Source organism: Hemibagrus wyckioides, linkage group LG04 (genome assembly GCF_019097595.1).
Source record: "Hemibagrus wyckioides isolate EC202008001 linkage group LG04, SWU_Hwy_1.0, whole genome shotgun sequence".
NCBI lineage: Eukaryota > Metazoa > Chordata > Actinopteri > Siluriformes > Bagridae > Hemibagrus > Hemibagrus wyckioides.
In genome coordinates, this window is record NC_080713.1 from 16,348,870 (window position 1) to 16,373,128 (window position 24,259).

The following is a 24,259-nucleotide window of genomic DNA, read 5'->3' on the forward strand; positions in this document are numbered from 1 at the left end:
TGATGGACACTGTGGTGGATTTTCTCTTGATAGTAAAAATTGGTGTGTAGATTTTGTCCTATTCTGCATCCTGTATATACGACTTGAACCCAACAGTTATTAAAAGGAAATTAATGTTTTGTTCCAATGTTTGGATTTATTTTGTGCAGTTTATTATTTAAACATTGGTTCTATTCTGATTGCCATTTATTTTTGATGTATACATTTAAAATTGGTTTCAGATCTGTGAAAGGTATAGAGCATTTGCTTGGTATTTTAGTTAATGCTTCTTTGGCAGTTTTGTCTGCTTGCTCATTACCTGGGATTCCTGAGTGTCCAGGTATCCAACAGAAGATTGTTAAATTTTTTTTATTCTAAAAATGACAGCTTGATTAAGCCTCTGGTTTTGGATGAAAAATAGCATCAAATTAAATCTAGTCTAGCCCTTCAGCCATAATGATCATTTCTACTCTGGCTAACTACTTTTGCTAAGAGTTGGGACATCTCTGCTGGAGCTGGTCTAATCAGGGAGCTCAGAAATCTAGATTTCATGCCTGTGCAATTAAAAATGCCTCCAGCCCTACACACACTTTCCTTTGTAAAGCACTGTAACAGGAGACAAGCAACAGTATTTAAGATCACGTAAGGCAACACTGTGATAGCTACTGACTAGAGTGACACACTGTTATCACATTGTTTTTAATATGAGGCTTTTCTGGGTTCTCTCTCACTGTAACCCTACTATTTCTGGCTAATTGAAATGCGGGCCAGAAAAAATGATCACTAGGATGTTCACTGTTGCTGTGTCTTAGAAGAAAACAAAAGCACATTTGGAGTTACTGAGCTGTGTGACCAGGGTTGTTTTTATGCAATATGGGGAACTTGAGCTAAATTTTAAACAAGTCTGCACACTTGTAGAACACTCAGTGTTAGAACACTGAATTGGCTTAAAGAAAAAGACTTGGAGAAAGACTTCCTTTACCCAGTAGCCAAAATTTCTAGACTAGTTTGTGCTCTTCTGAGATCTGGCAACTTCTGCACACCAGTGACTGCTTGGCCAGAGTGCTAATGTTTAATCCCACATGTGCCATTTCAATGCACAGCTTTTGTTTTATTATGTGCTGCTAAGAGTCTGAGAGAATGGCTCACAAAAACACTGGGTTTATTTCTTGTAACATTGACTGTTTTAATATAAATAAATAAAAAATATTTATTATATTGTGACTGTGTTTGTTGCACATGGCAGATGATATTTTAAGGACACACATTACATGTCAGTTACACCTCTGCTGCCAAACAAACACAGATGCTCACGTGCAAACCTGCATCTTAAACTTCTATTTCAGATAACATTGAAACAGCTGCTGTGGGCACACTAGCAACAAAGCCCTGGCTCATGCAGTACCATCATGCTCTTTACTCTGTGTGTCACAGTCCATTAACAGACAAAACAAACCATCTGTGTGTGGCAGAGTTTGGCTGGCAGTTTGACCTGAACGACAAACACAGCCTCATTCTCATTCACTTCCCCACAGGTACAAAATGTACAGCTACTAATAAATATTAAAGTCTGCTGTATTATGAGACAGAATGCTGGTTTAATGTATAAACAGCTGGGTGAGACATTAGCAGTGCTGTAGTACATGAGATGTGACATATTAAAAATAATGCAGCTGTGCAGAGATCATTCACCCTGAGTCAGTGAGTTCTACACATTTCTATTTCATATTCTACATTACAGTGATTAAAGTGTAAAAAAAAAAACCCACATATAAAGGGCTGCTGAGAGCCAAGAGAACAAAACATGCTTTCAGGGTGGAAGAGGATGGAATAAGGGTGTGTCTCAATCCGCTCCATGGTTTAGTATCCAGGGCACTGATCAGAGAGTCGGCCATTTTAAGGGCCTCAATCTCAAATACTTTTCAGTGCACTGGAACATCCGCTCCCTTAAATCCACTGCAAAAATGTTCACATAAGGAGCTTGTTATCTTTATTGATGCTCTCAAATAATTAGTGATTTTGAACTTTATTTGATGTTCTATAGTAGTTCTATGCTTGGATTGAGTCTGGTTACTTTCAAGTGTTTAACCATCCACTAGCAAGTATTTTTCATAATGAAAAAACATTTGGTCCTGCCTGTTGTTGAAAAAGCCCACATTTTGTTACACAAGTATGTAGTCAAGTCACCAGAAAACAGTTATCAGTGTCCCAGCTCATGCACATGATGTAATGATTCATGCCCTTGGGAGCTGATTAAAGACACACCCACACTCACCCCTGTCAATAAAAGAGAGCCTTGCCAATTGAGTTCAGAAAAGTTTTAAAAAGGTTTGTGGGAGATCACTGCTATGTGACTTACTGCAGATGTGTTAGCAATTTGCCGGAAAAGAGGTAAGAAAATGACTCCGGCTTTGTACACCATCAGATCTTCTCCATCATCAAGACTCTCGTTATTCCCTTTACTGTTCTCCATATTTAGCTCCTTCACTGAGCTCATCTTGGATTTGTTTAGATTCACTGGGGGTGTGTTGTAGTTCAAACACTACTGGCTTCTGGGCAAGCCAATATGCCATTACTCAAATTTCCGGCTTCAGAAGGAAACACGTCAACACATGGAATCAAATCAAAGGGATTTCTCTGGGACTTTAACCTGATGAGCCCAGAGTAAAAACATCACTCTGTATTAATATAGAGAATTTTTAGCTCTTTGAGGAAACCCAGTTTTTTTCTTCCATGGAACTGGACTACGTTCAACTGCGATAAGATTCCTGCAATTCATTAAAAGGGCTGAAAGCACTAAGTGAAACCGTCTTTTGTGAAGGAAAATTTTTGGTAACACCCCTACACACGTGGAAGGAAAATCCGAAGGCGTAAAGACGAAGGCAGCACATTTGACCAGCTGCTGCTGATGAAGTGATAGAGTACCAAAGATTATGCCTCGAGGACAAACAAAGGGGCATGTTGGGGGTTTTAGAGACATCACCAGAGGGATTCTTATCTGTGCAGCCACAGCTGTATTATTGCTAGGGAAAAGGACCACCTGGGAGTCAGGCGTCAGACTGCACCTGAGTCACTAGCCCATGTGCTCACTCGCTTCATCCTCATCTCACCTATTCATTCACACCTTCCCTTTCCTCTAATCCGTCTCTGCTCCGCACAATGACTAATTCAGCTTTTCTGGAAAATTTACTTTTTTTCCTTTGTTTCTTCCATTTAAAAAAAAACAACCTTTGAAGCAACAAACAAGCCCCAGATTTATGCTTAACACAAGACCTGCAGCCATCCTAGCACTGACAAGTCTTTCCCATTTAGCAAGGCCTTGTGTTCGACTACAGCATCACAAACACACAAACACAACACTGCAGGATCACAAAGCACAAACTACCACTTGTAGCAATATAACTGACCAATGTTAGAATGCTAGCTAGAAGTTGTGGACTAACTGGAAGTATAAGACATTTCCCAGTCGATAGCAAAAGACACCAAACACATGTATGAGATGCCACTAGCTTTAGCATAATGTTCTTGTTGGAATTTTCAGATAAAGTCATGCATAAGTCTGTGACTTGGGAGACACCTATAGTTCTTTCAAGATCATTAGAGCTGCATCCCAAACTGTACACATGTACTAAATAAACACTGCACTAATGGTATGATTGCTATTTAGGCATCCTACATAGTGTGTAGAAAGTGGTTTAGGATGCAGCTCTAAATTCCTGCTAAAAATGTATTATTTGTATCTCACAGTAGTGAAGGATGCAGCACAACCTGTGATACAAAACATCCTGCAAGTAACTTATTCAAGTAATGGTATTATACAGTATATATCTAGAGAGAGAGAGAGAGAGAGAGAGAAATGACCAATGCTAAGTTAAAAAATATAAAAGCAGGGTGACTCATTACAGCAGTAGTCTATGGTGCGGATTTTATTGGGAACAGGTGTTGTGGTTAGTCGTGGCTGCGCCCTCATTTACTTACAGCACATTTATCCTACTACACATTACAGGAAGTGACAACTGGCTTGCTAATAAACAAGATTATCCTACTGCTGGCACACACAGACACACACCCACAAATAACATGGCATTATTGTTCGAGTACATGCCCACCTCTTGAGCACTTTACTTTTCAGCATGCTTTTCAGTAAGTGCCTCATGCTTTTTCTTCATAAAAGGCACATAGCTCCCATAACCCACATGCCAGTCCTGCTTCACGTGTTCCTGCACACCTGCAGGCCTCAGATTACAACACAACAATCTACTGTATGAGACAAACACGTGAAGCAAGTGCTGCCAGTCACAGTGCTATGGACTCTACTCAGAGAACAGACTAAAGCTGAAACAAGCTAGATAAATGTTATATATTCCATTTTATTCATCCATCTGTTAATTTTTAGCTTTAGTAACTGCTTGTCCTGGTCAGAACTGCCGTGGCTCGTTTTACCTTCTGGAGCTTTCTGACAGAGCCATGTGTCTCACTTGCTGCTGTTACTGATGTTTCCACATTGATAGAAATGAAACCTGCTCTTTCCAAAGTCAGTTTAAACCTCATAATTTTCTTTAGTGGATAATCTCTCCTGGATAAAGTGGACTTGGATCTAAGAACCGCTTCTGTACAACTATAAACAGTATAATTCAAGCTCATACTGAACATCCTGCTTTCTCTGACTTAGAAGAGCAATGCTTTATAATCACACTATCCGGCTTCACCCATTAGTGAAAATCCCTTTCTGCCTGGTTTCTCTCACTGTTTCTTCATCTCATCTCATCTCTGGGAGATTTTCCATGGCACAGTCACTTCCAGCTTGCTCAGTAGGGGTCAAAATATTCATTCAGAGTCAGATCCAGTAAAGCTGCTTTGTGTGTATACTCCCCAAATCACTTTTAAAATACATTCGTAATACAATTTTTTTTCTGGACTGAATTTCCAATCTAGACTGATTTAATGAAAATAAATTGGAATAGCTTTACACATGCACTGCCACTTTATTTTAATTACCAAAAAGAGTTTAATTACTTTTTTTTTTTTTTTTACAGTTAATCAGTACAGAAATCTCAATATCAGTCTGTAAATAACTTGTGTTGTGTAGTTATATTCACTTTTTCCTGGTTTATTTGTACTTGATGTCTCGCTCCGTTCTCTTGTGTTAAGTTTAAGTCCTCCCTGGTGCTCTAATGACACCAAATTTCCCCATAGGGATCAAAAAAGTCCTCACTTTACTATACCCACTGCTCTGAGATCAAACCCACAACCCATATGCAGAGTAGAACTGCTACTTCATTTCCTCAAGCCCCATCTCTCAATGAGCATACTAACGCTTCTGATTAACAGTCTGCCAAAACCAGCCTTGTTTCCTCCATGTCCTGCCTCTGGACTGATAAGAGCGGGTGTAGGAGGGAAGAGAAGAGGGAGGAGGTGTGCTCATTATTAGCCTTTATTTATTGTCTTTGTAATCCCTGAGAGAAGATTTCATCCTCACACACTTATCCATCACACTTCCATTTATGGATACGCTCCGACCATCAAGAGCTACTGAAATGTAAAATGTTATATTAGATATAGGCAAAATTCTTCTGACATCATCAATACATTTACATTACAACAAAGTGAAAAATGTCCCTCTGAAGCATCTGGCTGCTCTGGAAGCATGACACTTAAATAACAAAACGCATGTTTTAACTGCAAAAACATGTAAGAAATTGACAGGGTGAGTCATATTTGGTAAGCAGGTCGCAGGTCAGAGCCCCGGGCACCATAGCAGCGGTGAGAAACACTCACAAGTCACAGACAGTATATGGAGAGATGTAGCTGCAGTCTGACTGACTGAAATTAGCTGTAAGACATTTTGTTCTTTGTTACAGATGAGCTACACTTCTGCATCACAGGTGTAATAGATATAGATAAAATATAAATCTATCTGCACTCCTGATCCTTTGAGCCTAACAGGCAGAAACTTGGCCTAAGCAGTGTGATGCCTGCTCCTGTGCAGTGGAACAGAGGAATGAACATAAATCAACCCATCAGTGCCTTGAGCAAATGTTTTATTACTATTGGCACTACAGCATTCAAACAGAAACTCATATAGTTTCCTACAACTTATTAGCATCTTTGTGTGACAAGAGGAATGAGGCACAGGCTATATTTAAATAAAAGGGGGTAAATATGCATATTAAAGTGAGACAAACTTTTCATTAATTGTTTAGTAGCTGTAATAGTCTTGTAGCACAAGTGTCTTCAAACAGAAAAGATTTAACTGACCGCTGTTCAGTCTACTTCATTCATATTGCAGTAGACTGGAGCCTTCAAGTCATGTCGGAAATATTGTATATCCGAGTAATTACGAGTGGAAAATCTTTGGATTTTCTTTGAGCTCTTTCCCAGTTGGGGGGCATGTCAGTAAGGAAACATGGAGAAAAAAGTAAATATACACCACATTACTGATAGATATTTAGCAGACATGTCAGAATGTTTGATTTACAATAAAACAAGTTAATTGCACTAATCTACAAGAGTATTGCACAATTTAATGTTTTCCTAAACAACATTTTAAAAACCTTGCTGTATGTCTGTGGTTAATTAATAGAAGGTATATCTCCATCTTGATCGTACCTGACATTCGATCATAATCACAGGTTCCTACCTCATAAATACATAACTTCCCAGGAGGACTTGATCTCACAGTATGAGTACAAGGGTTATGAAGCATGATAAAAAATAAATCACAACATCGGAAGTGCATATTTAATCTGAATCAGGCAAAAATAAAAGGCTAAAATGGCTCCATCTGCTGCATGAGACATATTTTAGACATATATATTTGAGACAAATATATTTCTAAAACGAATGACTGAAATAATATTAATGCACAACAGCTTTAGCTGAAAAGAACTTGGCTCCAGGACTCTTACGAACCCAAGATTTTTCTGTTTAATCTCCACCTGCTCAGTAAGAGGCTTATTAGTCACTTGATGCTCCAGAAATAGACTCTGGCCTCCTGCTCCACTGCAGTGTGGTATGCCACAGATATAGAGCTAGAAAACTTCCACATAGTTAAATAGTGAGCGAAACTTTATAGATTCCCGCTTGCACACGTAATTCCTTACAAACCAGCAACCAGTTGAACATCAATCTCTTCCTGTGAAACATGTGTTAATAATTCATTGGAGTTGTATGTGGTCCAGCACTTTTTTAACCCTAGTCGTTGCCACCTTTAACAAAATGCTGGGAAAGAGAGCTTGAGCCATAAAATACCATGACCACAAGCTTTTCTCGAGCAAATATACAGCGGGTGGGTTTATGATGGTGCAGGACATCATGTAGTCAGAAAAATAGCATGCAGCAAGCATAAAGATTATCGTTTTACAAAGTTCACGACCTTATTATGTACGTCGAGCTGCATTACACGCGCACACACACACACACACACTACGCCATCCTGGATTACTTTCTAACAGCTTCGCCCCATCGTATTAGATTCCACTTATACCACAGCAATTTGACAAAAGGCTTGTTTTTAGTTTATTTATACATTAATAAATGACACATCGCACATTTTCACCACTCTTACTTGGATATAATGCTGAAGATTGACCATAAGACATGCTAGTTCGTGTTATCTCTTATGTTACAGCAGCTATAAGGAGTACTTCCCTCAGCAGAGGCTCTTCTTTTCTCTCTTTTTAAATGATACAAAAAGTTTGTCGTTTTCTTGAAACTGGAAAATAAACTCTTGAAGACTCTCTTTTAGCAAAATACCTATTGACAGTTACAAAGAGCTGACATAAGAGATAAATCTTAACTGAACAGAAATAATAATATGCACTCTTTCTACTTGGGAAATAACACTTCTATTCGTAGCATTTTTTTAATTATATCCACTACTTTAATACATCCATCCGATCAGCCACACATAAAAACCACTGACAGGTGAAGTGAAGAACTATGATTATCTTATTACACTGGCACCTGTCAAGAGGTGGGATATATTAGGCAGCAAGTGAACAGTCATTTCTCAGTGTGTGTTGATGTTGTAGATGCTTTAGAAGCAAGAAAAATTGGTAAGTTTAAGGATCTAGGGTTTGAAGACCATGACAAAGATTTCAAGGTGTTGAGTCGAGATCTCAAGCCGATCGAGGAGCTGTGGGATGTGCTGGACAAACTGGTTTGATCATGGGGGCCTCACCTCACAACTTAAAAAAGTCAAAGGGACAGAGCAGTTCTGGCAGTATAAAGGCTACGATGACGATATTAGCTAGGAGATTTTAATGCTATGGCTTATCAGTGTTTATGTTAAGTTTATGTAAATGAGTTGTTATTGTAGAACTGATAACACATTAAAATGAGCCCATTCATACAGGAATACTGATCTGATCATATTTAAGAATTCAATAGTGATACAGGAGCTGAAAAGTTCATAAAGTACTTTCAGCAGTGTGTCTGTATACAGCCCATGCTTTAAAATGTTAGATTAGAAAGTCTCAGTGGTGTAGCTGATACTCCATTTACATTCAGCACTTGACGTGTGAGACGCTAATAAACACGACCTAAAAGACAGGCAGGTTGTGGATTTGGGTGATGAAGTGCCCTGTTGCTGGGAAGAACTCATTCATATTCACTGCAACGTGTCGGAGCCAAACATTTTGTGGCCATGTTTTTCTGACGCTGTTCTTCTCTTTTCATTCAGGCTTTATCACTAAACAAGAGAGGAATGAGTCTGAAGCCAGACTGCTGAAAAAGTTCACTAGGGAAAGAAAGAGATCAGACAAACCACACGATTGTTGCATCATTATTTCACATCTAGTTTTATAAATGATTTTAATGACTGTTTTCTAAGATGTGCTGCATGTGTTATTTGAAGCTTGTTCGAAACCAACAAATTGTCTCAATCTTGTTTTTACAGATAAATAACAGAATAAATTAAATGAATAACAACTCGGCATAAGAACAAAATAAGAACAAACCAATGAATTAAAGAATTTCATTTCGACAAAGTTGAAGTCTTTAGAGATTTTTTTTATATATCAAACACCATTAGCAGATCCTCCAACTCACGCTTAATCTCGCTCGCAAGCTCCAACACCTACACAGTAGCAGAGACGGGAAAAAAACAACCTAGGTAGAGTTGCACTTCACTGCTGATAAAAAGAAATGGAGCTTCCTCTATCTGATATCAGACGGTCTGAAAGTGCTCTTACTAACCGCAGTCCACAGTGCCCAGAGGAAATTCATGACATGTGATGTGTCTGGAAACTGGAATCTGTTTGCTAGTTCCAGCTACACCTCAGGGGAACTCGAGTTAGAAGTATGTAAGGAGGGGAAAAAAAGCCTGGAGCACAAAACCAAACCTGTTGATAGGGTGATCACAGGAGCGTTGAGCTGCGTCACGAGGTGCTGTTGTCAGCGAGGGAAAGCTTGAACACAAAAAAGGCCATTATTCAAGTGCTTTAAAAAGAGTGTCTCAAAGAATGCAAGGTGCTCTAAACTTTAAATATTTTACATACTTATTTTAATCACTTCTGATCAGGACCGTGTTACAGGTAAATGAATGTCATCCTGTACTGCAGAGTTATACATGATAGAGTTATATATGGATTTCTGCATGCATTCAAAGATAAAGCTTTGAGATCACCAGTATAACACATTCTAGTTGTGTTACTGTAATGGCAAAGAAAATCAGGGAAGTTAAAGCATTCAGGCTACTGAGATGGTGAAGATATGCTAAAACAAGCATCCATGTGCGTCATATGACAGCAAGCGCCTTAACTGCTAATAAACCACAAGGAAATGACAAGCTTTTGTGGTCAGAGGGGGAGAGAGAGAGAGAAAGAGAGAGAGGGAGAGACAGTCAGAAAGACAGGACCTAAAAAAAGGAAGCCGTAATTGCCTGAGTCGTGTCAGAAACAACTGCCGTGTGTCCCGGGTGACGGCGATTTGACTAGGAAGTGGAATCTCCTGTGTCTGGTAGCGTGGAAACAAAAAGTCATTTGAATAAGAAGCAATAATGGCCATGTTTGCTTTGTCATTATCAGATGGATATGAGCATTAAGCAAGGCTTACTTTCAATATCAATGTCCTCAGTTTATTCTCAGAAAACTGTAGTTTTCTTTTAAAGCCAAAAGCTTTGGCACCACAAACTGAATTACATAATAACTAAGTAAACACAATACTGTATAATAAACGAACACTAGGTCTAGTTTGTTTGCAGCTTCACCATGGATGGAGTTTACGATGTGGCCTCTGTGTGCCCGGGGAGAGGCTGAGTCACATGGTGCAGCTGCATGCTTCGCCTGTCTGCTTCTCTCTAGCTTCAACTCCGTAATAACACACCAGCCGCTCGGAGGGTAATGACATGCTACAGAAATACACTCCACACCAACACACACAACAGTACACACAACTCTGAATCAGCGTGCAGCCAGGAATTAAACACAGCAGAGTACACACACACACACACACGCAGAGGCCAAGTAGACTTAGATGTTGTGTTTCAGAAAAATCCTGGTCCAAATTCCATTTTTAGATGCGGATTCAATGAAACACTCCTGCCGTATAATCACAGACTAACTGCAATACTTTCAGTTTGTTCAGTAAGCTGCCATATTGGGTCACAGGTCAAGTTTGAGAGACAAAAAAAATAAGTATGTCCGTTTATCCTTTTAATGAGATCACTATAGCCTTCTCTGTGGGACACTGCTTCTCATATATCAAAATTTTTCTCATAGGATATAATGATGAAATGAGGGAAAGTTGGAAGCAGATAGTGAGACAACATGCTAAATAAAAAAAGAAAAGAGAAACTTCTTCTTGAAAAAGAAGCAGAGCCACTGTCAAAATGAAAAAAAAAAAATGTCAGGGAAAGACACGTGCTGCAGCTTTGGCTTTCTCCAGCAGCTCACAGCAGAGCGAGAGTTTCCTGAAAAGGAAAAGAAGTTCGCTTCAGAGGGACCCAAATCCAGCATGCTTCTCAGCCTGAATAAAGCTCAGCAGCACCACTCCTTTTCATGTTTGTTTGCGATAAATTAGCTTGTATATATTCTAAATGATCTGTCTTTGTAGCAATGGCCTAACATTTTACATCTAACCAGAACACTGCTCTTTGTCAGACAGGTCTTCGTGTGGACGATGACATCATACTCTTGTCTTTTTAGGACGTTAAAGAACTGAGCTGTATGCTCCTTAGAGTTCCTTTGACCAAGTAATTCCTAAGTTTTCATATGTTTGTCATCCTTCATGACCATAACTGTCTCTTCACAGAGCCCTGTAATTCTAGCAACTTCCTGTTTATCCAGAATCTGGAAGTCATTCAGTGGGGCTGGAGTTGTGCTTCAGTGTCTAACTGGTCAGATGTTCTGCATCCAGATCTGGCTGCATGTCTACAGCAAGAGCAAAGGACATTAGACTTATGTGAACTTCTATCAAATGACAGAATGTGTGATGACTGAACACAAGTTACCACGTGTAACCTAATTCAGACAATATGTATGTACACAATGCATAAATTACAGGGTGTGAATCTGGAAATGACAGACATGGAGAAAGAAAAATAGAGCATGAGGCAAACGGTATGCTTAATTAGCTCTTGTGACAGAACAAGACACGTCAGGAAGTCCCAAATGCCATTAAAACCCCAAGGCACACTGAACCAGCAACAGTACACTCTCAATACACTGAGATTTGCACAGAACTCAAACACGCAGTTTTTGCACATAACAGTTTTTGCACATCGAATCGGTCTGTAACCTTAAACACTTGTCTTGCACATTACTGTTTTTCCATCTAATTCTCCATATTTATTCCTAAATCTCTGTATTTAGTATTTTTCTTATATATTTACTTATATTGTTATATTCTGCTATATTTTGTAATATTTTATATTTTGTTATTTGATATATTTTTGTTATATTCTATATTTTGTTATTTGATATATTTTTTGTTATATTTTTGTACCCTAATTTGGGTATTTTAGTATTTTTGTTAAATTCCTTCCTATTTTATCTATTACCTGTGTTGTGGATACTGCTGGAAACTGAATTTCCCTTTGGGATGAATAAAGTATCTATCTATCTATCTATCTATCTATCTATCTATCTATCTATCTATCTATCTATCTATCTATCTATCTATCTATCTACACATTACAAATGGGATGTAAAGCGCTGTGTGTGTGTCTGCTATTTTTACATGTATGTACTGGCTATTGCCATTAAGGCTGTTCTCAGAGCAGCAGGCAGATACTGGAGACAGACACAGCGGTACTGCTTCACTCCCACACACCTCCAGACAACCTCAAACCTATACATGCCATCATACAGGCAACAGTCAGATAGTCTCCATGGACATTGTTTAATGTCCATATTTAATGAATCATTACTAAATAAAATGAGTTTCTAATCACACTAAGCCAACCCTTAGCTGCAAAATGCAATGTAAATTATACAATGTGCAATATATCTCTAATGGTTTTATACAATGTGCAAATATACGGTATGCATCTCAGTATATATTCCAGTAATCAAGACATTTCACTTATGCGTAATCTTGTTTATTTTATTACAGTGCACTCTGTTCATTTATTCTTAATCCTTCTTTTTTAACTGCTAATTTAAAAATAAAATTTTCATAGTTTTATGTCTAAATGTTGCTCTAAATTTCATTGTGTTGTATACACTGACAATTACCTATCGTTACTGAAACCCGAGAGGTCCTATGAACAAGGCCATTCTTATTAAGTCAAACTTAAAATGCTCTAAACAACAGGATGACGCCACAACCTTTGCCCATACAGGATTTTAAGATTATGCAATAGCAGAAATCGATGCAAAATCAAGTAAACCCCACAATATTTCAAAAAGAGTATTTATATTCCAATATTTCCAAATTACCGTAGATCTGAGCCATGATGCTTCATGTGACGTCATCACAAGACACATCCAGACAAAGCTTTCTTCAAATCACATGCACTGAGCATGATTACAGCAATCATTAAAGGTGATTACACATGTGTCTATATAGGTCCTGTTACACACTGTGTGCGTGTGTGTGTGTGTGTGTTCTGATGCCGAACTGTTTTTGTGCAAGACTCTCAATGCTCAAAGTGGATCATTAGCTGTCTTAAAATTCACAAATGCACACACACTGTACACACACAGGAGGGTTGCCAAGAGTTACACAACAATAAGACTAGAACCACACTTCACTTAGTCTAATATGAGTTCTCTTCTACTCATGTCTTCCTCGTAACCTTATAAAGTTCTTGAAATTGTTCTTATCTCAAAAATATTGTCCTTTACTTGCTTTGTTATGTGGAGAATGTCAGTAAAAGTATGCAGACAGTCTGACAGTCAGCGAGCATGTTACCAGCAGTGTCTTTCACACAAACAATGACTAAACATTCAGAACAAGCCCCAACCCCACATATTTTATAATAAAGTATCCCAAATCACCCGTGCTATTTCCTGGGACAGATGAACAATTTTCAAGGACAAGACAACATCGGAATTGTCCCCTCCAAAAGTATTGGAACAGCAAGGACAATTCTGTTGTTTTTGCGATACGCTGAATAAACTGAATCTAGGCTTGAGATCAAAAGATGAATAAGAGATTTGAGAGGCTTCATAAGTGAAAGCCAAGGTTCTAACCAAAGTAGATATAAAGAGTTAAACAATTAATGTAACAGGGCAAAGCTGGGCAATAAGGAACACAAATAAACCACTTGTTCCAATATTTCTGATCAAATGAAAAAATGGTGATTTTAAAGGTTCCAAGTTGTTTAATATGTCTAGAACTAGCTGAAATTCTGATTCTATAAAATCCTATCTTCTGATCTCAAACCCAAATGTTTTCAATGTATAGCAAAAACAAATGATTTAGCCATGCCATGCCAACATTTTTGGTGGGGACTGTAATTAATATACATTAAGGTTGCTATTCATGTCTGAATGTTTCACAGTAATAATATTTCACCCAATATGCAAAAGAAATGAAAAAAATATGTAACTAATGATACCACTAAAAATACCAAGAAACATTCAGTGAGAACACCTGTCCATTTGGGATACAGTCCAAAATCAATGAGCCCTATCAGATGACCATTATAACCTCACGCATGTCCAACCACCTCAAACAGGAATAATGCAAAACAAGAATGTGATCAGCCATTCACTCCAACACATTACATGCCTCCTTCTTTGAGTATGTGTGCACCCAATCTTGTGCTTGTCCCACTGTCATTATAACCACTGACAGGTGACATGAATAACATTCATTTTCGCATTATATTGGCAGGTGTCAAGGTGTAAGATATATTAGGCAGCAAGTGAACAATCAGTTCTCAAAGTTGATAGGTCGGGAGCAGGAAAAATGGACAAGTGGCTAGATGACTGGGTTGGAGCATCTACAAAAAATTTTACCTACCAAAAAAGGTCCACGGAAGGACAACTGGTGAACCGGTGCCAGAGTAATGGTGCCCAAGGCTCAGTGATGCACATGGGGAGCAAAGGCTAACCTATCTGGTCCAATCCCAGAGAAGAGTTACTGAAGCACAAATTGCTGAAAAACCTCATGCTGTCTATTATAGAAAGGTGTCTGAATACACAGTGCATCACAGCTTACTGTGTATGAGGCTGCGTAGCTGCAGACCAATCAGAGTGCCCATGCTGACCCTGTCCACCTCTGAAAGTGCCTACAATGGGCAACAGAACTTGACCATTGAGCAATGGAAAAAAAAGATGGCCTGGTCTGACAAATGACCTTTTCTTTTAGATCATATGGATGTCTTGCATGTGTGCATCACATACCTGAGGAATAGAGGGCACCAGGATGCATTTTGGGAATACGGCAAGCCGGCTTAGGCAGTGTGATGCACTGAGCAATGTTCTTATAAGAAACCTTGGGTCCTAGCAGTCATGTGGACGTTACTTTGACACATACCACATACCTAAACATTGTTGTAGACCAAGTACACCCCTTCATGGCAATGGCGTCACTTGGCGGGATAATACCCTCTGCCACAGTGCAAAAACTGTTCAGGATTGATTGATGAACATGACAAATTCTGGCCTCCAAATTACCCAGATCTCACTGCAGGTTTTATATTACTGGTTTTACTGTTATGGCTGATCAGTGTAATATAACTATTAGTCAAATTAATTACTTAATGTCTGCATAACAGAGAGACTATGTCAAAAGCTGGTGTTAGACTGTGCATTTAGACTGGTCTTCTAAGATTATTACTTGTCACGCTGTGTGAGATGTTATAATAAAAAGCCTTATCCATGCGAGGGTGTGCAATGAAGATAATCTTATGACATGCATGCTGTTAGATAAGTGACACAAACATTACCGTCTATTTCAAATCTATACCATATCATTCTTTTAGGTTTTCCATTTTTGGGGAAAATTGTATTATCCCAGTTTCAGTTTTCCTAAGAAACTATTCCCACACTTCCTATGCCCTGAGGACACGGATGGGAAAAGGGAATGTAGGCTATATGCAGACCCTGATGACTGTCAGCTAGCAGCAGTGACCAGGCCAGCTCTGCTTCCTCTCTTGTTCTCATGATCAGAAATAGTGAAGCTGCACAAAGTAATGACATTTCTGTCTGTTTGAGATTGAAACGTGGCTGTTAGGAAGTTCAGGACTTCTCTGGTTTCTCTTAAACAGAGTGGGTGTTGGAAGAGAGTGCTACCACATGGAACGGAATGTAGCTACAGCGCCCTGACCACTGCTTTATCCCAAAAAGTCCTGAAGATATTTTTCACAATGCTCTTCTCATCCACGTTCCTAGCGTCAAAGTAGGGGATTGGGATGTAATGGATTAACGCTATGGAAAATTAGCAAGCAAGAACTTTCAGGAAAGACGTGCTGGGGAAAAAGAAAAACAGCTGGAGACCAAAACAGAGTAGAAGTTAAACAGTCGGAAAGAGCAGAAGACGTCAGTTAAATGTGGCCACGTCTCTCTCCTGGCACCGCTCACTTTTCCGAGCTGAGCCTTTGCTCAAACTGATAGCAGACCACGCGTCTTTTCCCCCTGACATCCAGCTCCATGTTATTAATACCCGTGGACACTCGACATTTCTGTCACATCCATTACAAATATCAAACAACGCCTTCTTTGTCATGGACACTGAGCTGGAGCTCTGCTCTTCTCCCCTCACCTCCAGCACTGAGCCAGGGCTTAGACAAGAGCAGCACAGATTTATCGCATCTACAACCTGAAAGTATAGAAATATCTAAGCTGAACACCTGTCTGTCTGCGCAGATTTCTGATCTAGGATAAAAGGTTAATCCTGTCCCGTTGCTCAGCATGCCAATGAGTTGGAAAACTGGAGCCTGTGTGAGAATATGCGACGATTTCTCCTGCACTTGGAGTGAATGAAGCGGTGCCAGTTCAAAACAGTTACATCATCACAGTACATGTAATACAGTGTTTATAAAATGCAATCAAAGCCACGTACATGTCTGCCGTCTGAGTCGGTACCATCGACGTGAAGGTTTAATCCAAAACAGGTGATTAAAAAGAAATCCGAGCGAAAAAAATCCCAATGGAGTTCAATTCAAACGTTATATCCAGTGCAGTAAAGCATGTAGGAGTCGTCAGTGGCACTTTGTGTGCAGAGCGTCTTTATCTGTGTGTGAGGGGTGTGGACAAAGCGAGGAGAGCGGAAAAGCGTCCATCAACAACGCCACATTCTCTAAATCCTCACACGGAGAAAAGAAAAGAAAAATAGAGAAGTACTAGCGATATGAAAATTGTCGCATATCAAAGTCCTGATTTCACCAAAACAACCAGACAAGCGAAAACTGTGCGCGAGCACATGGCTGTGTTCTCTGTGGCAGCACACTGGCACACATGCACTACTGAGAGGAGCGCGCTGTGGTCTAAACACAGAGGAGGGGGAAGGGAGGATGGGAGGGACACTGAGAGCCTCCATCTCAACTTAAACCTTACAGACATTCTCAAACGAGTTGTCATCAAGATGTCATGGTTTTTTGGTTCTCTGTTCTCTAAGCACCAAGGGTTATTTGGAAAATCTGGTTGCAGCTCTGATGCAGCTTTGCTTAAATGATAACCAAGTGGAAGTACTGAACTGGATTCTCTACATGGTAATTAGTAAACAAAGCTTAAAATAGCAGAGACATAAGAACAGAGTCAGACGGTTATGGATCACAAAGTTGACCACATAAACCATAACCATGACTGACCTTAAAGGGTCAAAGCTGACCACTACCATGGAAACAGCAAGAAAAGCAACAATCCATTACTTATTTTCACCGACCGTACATGTTGTTTTGCATCTAGCAAAGTGAACATTATACTTAGCTTCTTTTTTTTTTTTTTTTGGCAGTTTTTTGCCTAATGTTGGCTATAACCTGTGGTGGACTAAAAGAGAAATGGAGAAATTTCCTGACAACATTAAGACTACAGTGCATAAAAGATTTTTTAATTTAAAAACAAAAAACAATTTAACATTAATATTGTGTCAGGACACAGACACACTGATAATCGAGTAATCCTGTGTCAGGGTATCTGGTCAGAACTGGCTAGAAAGTTTAGTACAGTACAACATACACCAACTTTAGGCATGAAAGAAGGCCGACACCACTGACAGGCAGCTAGTTAGGAGAGAGAGAGAGAGAGAGAGAGAGAGAGAGAGAGAGAACGAACAAACTACAATAGATGTTTGAGGAGCAAGTATTTGACTACAGAAATTGATATTAATATTGATATTTATAAGAAGGCAAGCTATGTGTCTGTATTCTGATATTGAGAGTTGTACACTCATGGTGTGCATTGGGATTGAAAAAAATGTCTGTGCAGCAGAAAGCTTTTACACTCGGGCAATCAAATATAAAGACAAAAGTGAGAATTCATTTGTAATAACATTCATTTATCTTCATTAAAAGTTTTGTCATCAGTCAGCTATAGGTACCCTACATGAGTGGCACATGTAATCTGCATGGTGCAGAACAACTACTATTAAATCTCACTTTCTCATACATATATACCAACATGAACAGAAATAAACATTCAGACTGACCACCACAGAGATAACTTGTTCAGAGAACTCATCTGTTTCTTTCAGTACACCCCCTTCCCAAACACACACAGCCAAGCCCTGAACAATAAATCCTCCCCCTTCACTTCATGTCTGCCCTAAAATACCTCATCTCAGAACCCCAGGTCAGCTGTCAGCACAGCTGCATGATGTCATTTGTTTAAAGGGTCGGTCAATCCACACTGGCTGCCTTTGTGAGATAGTGTGACCCTCTGAGCTTCGGGATCAATAGAACCCTGCCACCACCACACACTCTCTCATCGCCGTCTTCATCCTCAGCCTATTCAGAGTCACCTTCTTTATTCTCTATGTCTGAACTCTCCTGCCACTGTCTGTCACTCATACACAGCGGGGCAGCTTTGGAAAGCTCATCCCAGCATCCTCCTCAGAGAGCAAACACTTCAATTCTGGTATATCAGCACAGAACTATCTAGACAGCTTACACACACATAGAAGAGACCAGAGCCTTAGAAATGTGCAGAATAGGTATCAGGATTTTTAGTTCACATCGGTCCAACCCAGGGCACCACACACACACACATACACACACACACACACACATATACACAAACCGACATAATTTCACAACTAATCCAACTAGGGCAATGGACAGTACAATTGCAGTTAGATAAATAAATAAATAGAGAGATAAAATATTCTTACAGAAAGCTGCCCTTCTTCCCTACTTTTGCTGCTCCCTCTCTCCTTGTGCTTGAGTATGAGGCCTGTGCTGGTGGTGTTACTCTTTTGATGGGCATGACTCAGCTCCTGTTATTATGCATTAGAATGTGCCCTGCCACTGTGTGGCTAAAAGTGAAATGGCTCTGTGAGCTCTGAACCCTGTTGTGCCTGACCTGTTTCACCACACTCCCTCTGGACAAGTCCAGGAGTTATGAGAAGCTAAAACTTTCAACTTCACTTCCTGTTTTTTTTCCTTGAACTAACTTTCTTGTTCTGCCAACTCCAGGGTTTTTTCAGCAATCTATTACTTCAAAACGTCCAGCCTTTACTCAGACATTGCCTTTGCTCTTTCCTCTGTGGATAAATAGACAAAATGTACTTAGAAGCATTCAGAGACCCAAATGAACCTCTCTCTCTCTCTCTCTCTCTCCCTCTCTCTCTCTCTCTCTCCCTCACCTGCTATCATTGGCACAAATCTTCCCCAAAGCTGGAATATGAGAGAGTGTGGTTCAAAACGTTTTGCACGTTGAATGAAAAGATCCAGGGTTTTTGTATGACAGAGCAAATGTTGATTGAAGAGATTATATAACTCAATTTTAAAGAAGGCAAAGAAATTAGGAAAAGTGTTTGAGGCAGAAGGTGAAAGAGAGAGAGAGAAAGAGAGAAGCTTCACATTTGCTGTACATTTGTTTCAAATAGTGTGCCAGCCTCAGATGGGCTGCCCACTTGTCCACCACAATACAGGGATACACACAGACAGACCCACAAACCCATTCTATACCACCTGTTAGCTCCATCTGTTTCAACAAGTTGAGTCACACAAAAGAACACCAATGAAGCAAGCAAGCAAATTTTCTATTTCCATATTACAAATACAACATAATAAGAATTATTATATACATATATACTAAAATATACAAATACAAAATATATAAATATATAGTACAAATATATAAAACACTGTGGTAGATATATATGTAACTGCAGGTGTATGAACCCTTTCTAACAGCCAGGGTTGGTGAGAATCTCCTGGATATATCTGCATGCATGCCAAGACAAAGCTCCAAAAAGTTGATATGATACGATGTTCACAATAAATACCACTGTTATACAGTCATCTTTCAGTGGTGACTTCTCACCAAGCTCTGGCCTAGGAACCCCAGTGGGTATCTGGGGGAACAAAACCAGTTACAATATGTATTTAGAATTCTGTTCCACCCAAGAAACTGACCACCTTAATACTCATTAGAAAGGTGCTTAAAAACGGCCGCCACGCTCATGACACAAGGAAGGGGCAACATGAAACTTGAGGAATGTGGAGAAAGCTGACATTGACACAGCACTAACAGCAGTGGTCTTTGTAAAGACATCCACAAATCACAGTAGGTGGCCTTTGTGTCTATAGGCCATGGTGATAATGTCCACCACCTTTTGGGGCAGTTTAGACATTGGAGCCCCTCATGTCTTGTTGACATGTTTTCTCTGTGACAGACAAACAGCTGGTGAAAGGACCAGATGTGTACTATTCAGTCTATGTAGCAATGCAGGATGTGCACTGAGTATAACAATTTCACTTTTTTTCCACATTATTTGACAAACATATGGTAAAAGGAGATTGGGCAGAAACCCAAGGTTTAACCTCAAGTTCTCTGAGTCCAGGACAAGAGGTAGAATACACACACATATGCACAGGTGTACTAGTAACTAAACAGCAGGGATTGGGAATGCTCTGAGGAGACGTTGCAGAGAGAAACCAACCACGGAGGAATTATCTGTACAGTTACTGAGCAACTACACAAGAGTAGCTAACCCACAAACAGCACAGTGAGTGTGGATTACAGTCACCACACTGATAGCATTTACTGTATAACATGTTATGCAGATGGCCCATCAGGGTGTAGATATGAAAGGATGGTTGTATGACTGATATTTATTGAATAGCCTGTGTCATGTGTGCACATGCACAGTAGAATGTATCCAGGTGGCTCTCACTGCAGTCACCCTGGCAGTTAGAGGGGATTAAACAGAAACAGTTTGACCATACTGGATATTTAGGGCAAGCATACAAAGATGTGCCAGACCACAAACACACCATTTTACAGAAAAGGGAGGATGGGATCTGAGATGGGAGTTGTGTTACCTTGGGGAAATGGACTTTTTGTGTATTTGGGTCAGGCAATTCCATAGTGCTCATTTCCTGCCTAGAGGAAACTGGGTATTTTAGTACAGTTACTCATTGAGTAGAACAAAGACTTCAGATGTTCCTAAATTAGGGATGGGCAGATTAACACTAAGACCTTAAGACCTGTACTAAGATCCTTACATATATCATAGCAATACTGAGAAAGAGAGAGAGAGAGAGAGAGAGAAAGGGAGAGGGAGAAAGAGAGAGAGAGAGAGAGAGAGAGAGAGAGAGAGAAAGAGAGGTTTATTTTACAGCACTGTTTTTTAACACAGGTTTTTTTAAGTACAGCAACAGAGTCATCCAAGATTAATTTTGTCCAAGATTAATTTAAACTGCCATAACTGTTATGCATCTTACTGATGAGTACTGATAATTATGCAAATTTCACAGTCAGGTTTATTTTACTTTCATTTTGTGTCACAAAACACTAAACTGTGGGCTCAATGTAATTTCCTCTACCAGTTAATGCACTTCAGCACTTTAAGCAGCAGAAGACAGAAAATGCTAGTCATGTGCACATTAGACACATTAGTCAACCTTATAAAAGGATTTTTTTATTGTTGACTGTGCATTACTGCAGAATCACTTAAAATCCACCATCCAGCTGAGTTTCCCACTGATAATATTATCACACCATACTCTGCTTAAACCTGAAAAGGTAGAAAAACTCTTTTTCTCTGGCTGGACACTTTTTTCTTGAGCCGGGAAAAATCTTTATCACACACGCCTAATATGTTCTGCTTTTTAAAGATCTGTGCATGTATCTTTTTTACATTTACAGCATTTGGCAGATGCCCTTATCCAGAGTGACTTACAATTTATCGCATTTTATACAACTGAGCAATTAAGTTAAGGGCCTTGCTCAGGGGCCTAGCAGTGGCAACCTTTGGTGGACCTGGGATTCGAACTCTAAACCTTCCAAGGAGTAGTCCAACACCTTAAACACTAAGCTACCACATCCCCTATAGTTTGTTTTTATATTAATTTGTTCTTAATTTTATCAGAATAATTAACATGCCATATAAAATCAGCTTTTCCAAAAAAGAAGATATATCATATTTTTGTGACCGCTTCATGTTTTTGTTAAGTAATTTTTTCATACTGTGATAATGTATATGTTAATATAGCTCTAAAATTGCATTCCATAGTGTATAATAGTGTACATAAATATTATCCATAACATTGGAGTCAGCAAGAAAATAAAAAGACTTAAGTTCAAGGTCTGAATCATGCATTACTAAGAAATATCAGTTATGCAGTTATGTGGATCTGAATATTATGTGTGCAATTACTGCATTGAGTACTCATGAGTTTCTCTTAACCAAACTCTTCACATTGTAGTAAATCTTTTGCCATAGTTAGTGTGTTAATGTTAGTTCCTTAGTATTTATAAAACTGCAACTGATCTACAGCGTGTTCTGTGGATCAACACAACATAGAACCAGACAGATTCTTACTTCATCCCAGAAGAGTTTTATACCAGGTCCCTAGAGGAGACTCTGTAATTTCCCTCTCATTTATAACCTGACCCCTGTTTAACTTGTGTCTCAAACCCTAGGGGAGTGGGTCCTTGACCTCTCAGGCTGGCTAATCTTTCCCCCTAAGCCTGAATTCCTCTGATCTCTTCCAACAATTAAAAGAGGGTGGGGATGCATATTAGCCACCATCCCTAGAGTGAGTTCACAGCAGTAGGGCAGGAAGCGCGCATGATGGCATCTCGTCTGAGCCGAATGCAGTCAGTGTGTCAGCAGTGAGAAAGCATAAACATGACAGGATGTGTCGCTGTAAATGAATTGTATTTCTGAGTGTGTGTATGATTTTTGGATATATTTGGAATAAAGGACCAGTGTCCTCACTACATCAGCTTCTTAGTGAAAATGCACAATTAGTGCAAGAAAGTGCAAATTTGCTTTACAGAAGTGGGCACTCATGCCTGGGCCTGTGTCCAAAGCACCCACTGAAGCAAGAACCGGACTGAATGCATGGAACGAACCCAATCCAGGTCCTGTAATTAAAGCCTGACAAAAGGACCACTCATTCCGGCTCACTTTAACCCTCCTATTGAAAGAGGTGAAGGACTGTTGATTGTCAGCAAGCTCAGGGGGGATGAACAAGATGGGGTAGCAGGAGTGCAGGAGTGAAGAGAAAGAAGAAAGTGTATGAAAGAGTGCAAGAGAAAAAGCTTGCATTGAAGATGCACGAGCTTGGGACTAGCAGAGGCCTGCGATGAGATCATACACATTGTTTCTTTAGGCTTCATCCTGACCCCCTTTAGTCATATTCATTCTGTATGTGTGGGAGCATGTGGAGAGAAAGATAAAGAGCTTCAGAAAGGGGGAAAACTCAAACTAAAGAAACTTCATTGCCATCTCTTTCAGGGCAGAGTTTACCTCATGTTTTCATTCTTGTATGAGCAGACAAAAAGAGTGCTTAGTGCATTTCTCTGAAAGCTCAGAAAACCATTTGCGAAACCTTTCTTCTCAGGACATGACCCTCGTCTGCCTGAGAATAGCCCTCAACAACATGGTCCAGCCCCACCATACAACAGTAAACAAGGAAGGCAGCACAAAGAGACTATTGCTTGGTTTATTTCCATGCACTGGTTTCCTGGTGGTGACGTACCAAGTTTCCTGCCCCCCCTAAACGACAGAGCCTTATTAAGCTTGGTGTTTATCAGTTCTCAGAGTGGTTCCTCAGGCCATGTATGGAAAGGACCTGGCAGACAGGTTTAACCTCAATTTTCTGTCATTTAGTGCACCCTGAATTTTGGGTTTTGGAGATCTTAGAGCGCTAGATTGCTCGCTTTTGTTCCTGTCTCAGTTCTGTGCAACTTACGGTAAAGTTTATCAGACACCAATGACATCTAGTGCAGAACAAAATGACACACACACTCGTCCTCCACCTCAACCAAATCAAACATGAAGTTTAATCCAACACTCACAAAAACTCAATTCTGTGGATGTCACATGACTTTAGGAATAAATGGAATATACGTAAAAACATGCCACTATACAGATATTTCATTTTAGCCAAAATTACAACAGTTCCTCGTTTAGCCGTTGGAATATAAATTGCATTAGGTACTTTACATAACAGATTTCAGAATTAGCTCTTGAATTTGGCTTTTACTCTATACTTTTTATTAAACCTCTTAAAAAAGGGTGTGTGTGTGTGGGGGGGGGTAATCTGTACCATTGTCTCAATTAGATGTACTTTATACATTTATTATATGTAAAATTTATTTAGTATCTTTCACCTGGAAAAGTGAATGTTGTATGTATTTTAAAACACACTAATTTAACATTAGCATTCATTGCTTACTAATAATTGTTTAAGCTCCAGCAAGACAGTAAAATA

The 24,259-nt window shown here is 39.5% G+C and overlaps 1 protein-coding gene across 3 annotated transcripts in view; it reads right to left on the reverse strand.

Moving 5' to 3' along the window:
• Positions 1 to 24,259, reverse strand: part of ripor1 (RHO family interacting cell polarization regulator 1) — a 72,652-nt gene that overhangs the window by 40,301 nt on the left and 8,092 nt on the right. The window contains exon 1 of one of the 3 annotated variants that reach the window (XM_058388556.1): positions 18,700 to 18,721. The exons of 1 other annotated variant lie outside the window; for it this stretch is intronic. The gene's annotated coding sequence lies outside the window, so the exon portion shown is untranslated. Of the gene's footprint in view, positions 1 to 16,434; positions 16,827 to 18,699; positions 18,722 to 24,259 lie in introns of those variants that run through there. One more of the 3 variants, XM_058388555.1, reaches the window with a different exon arrangement.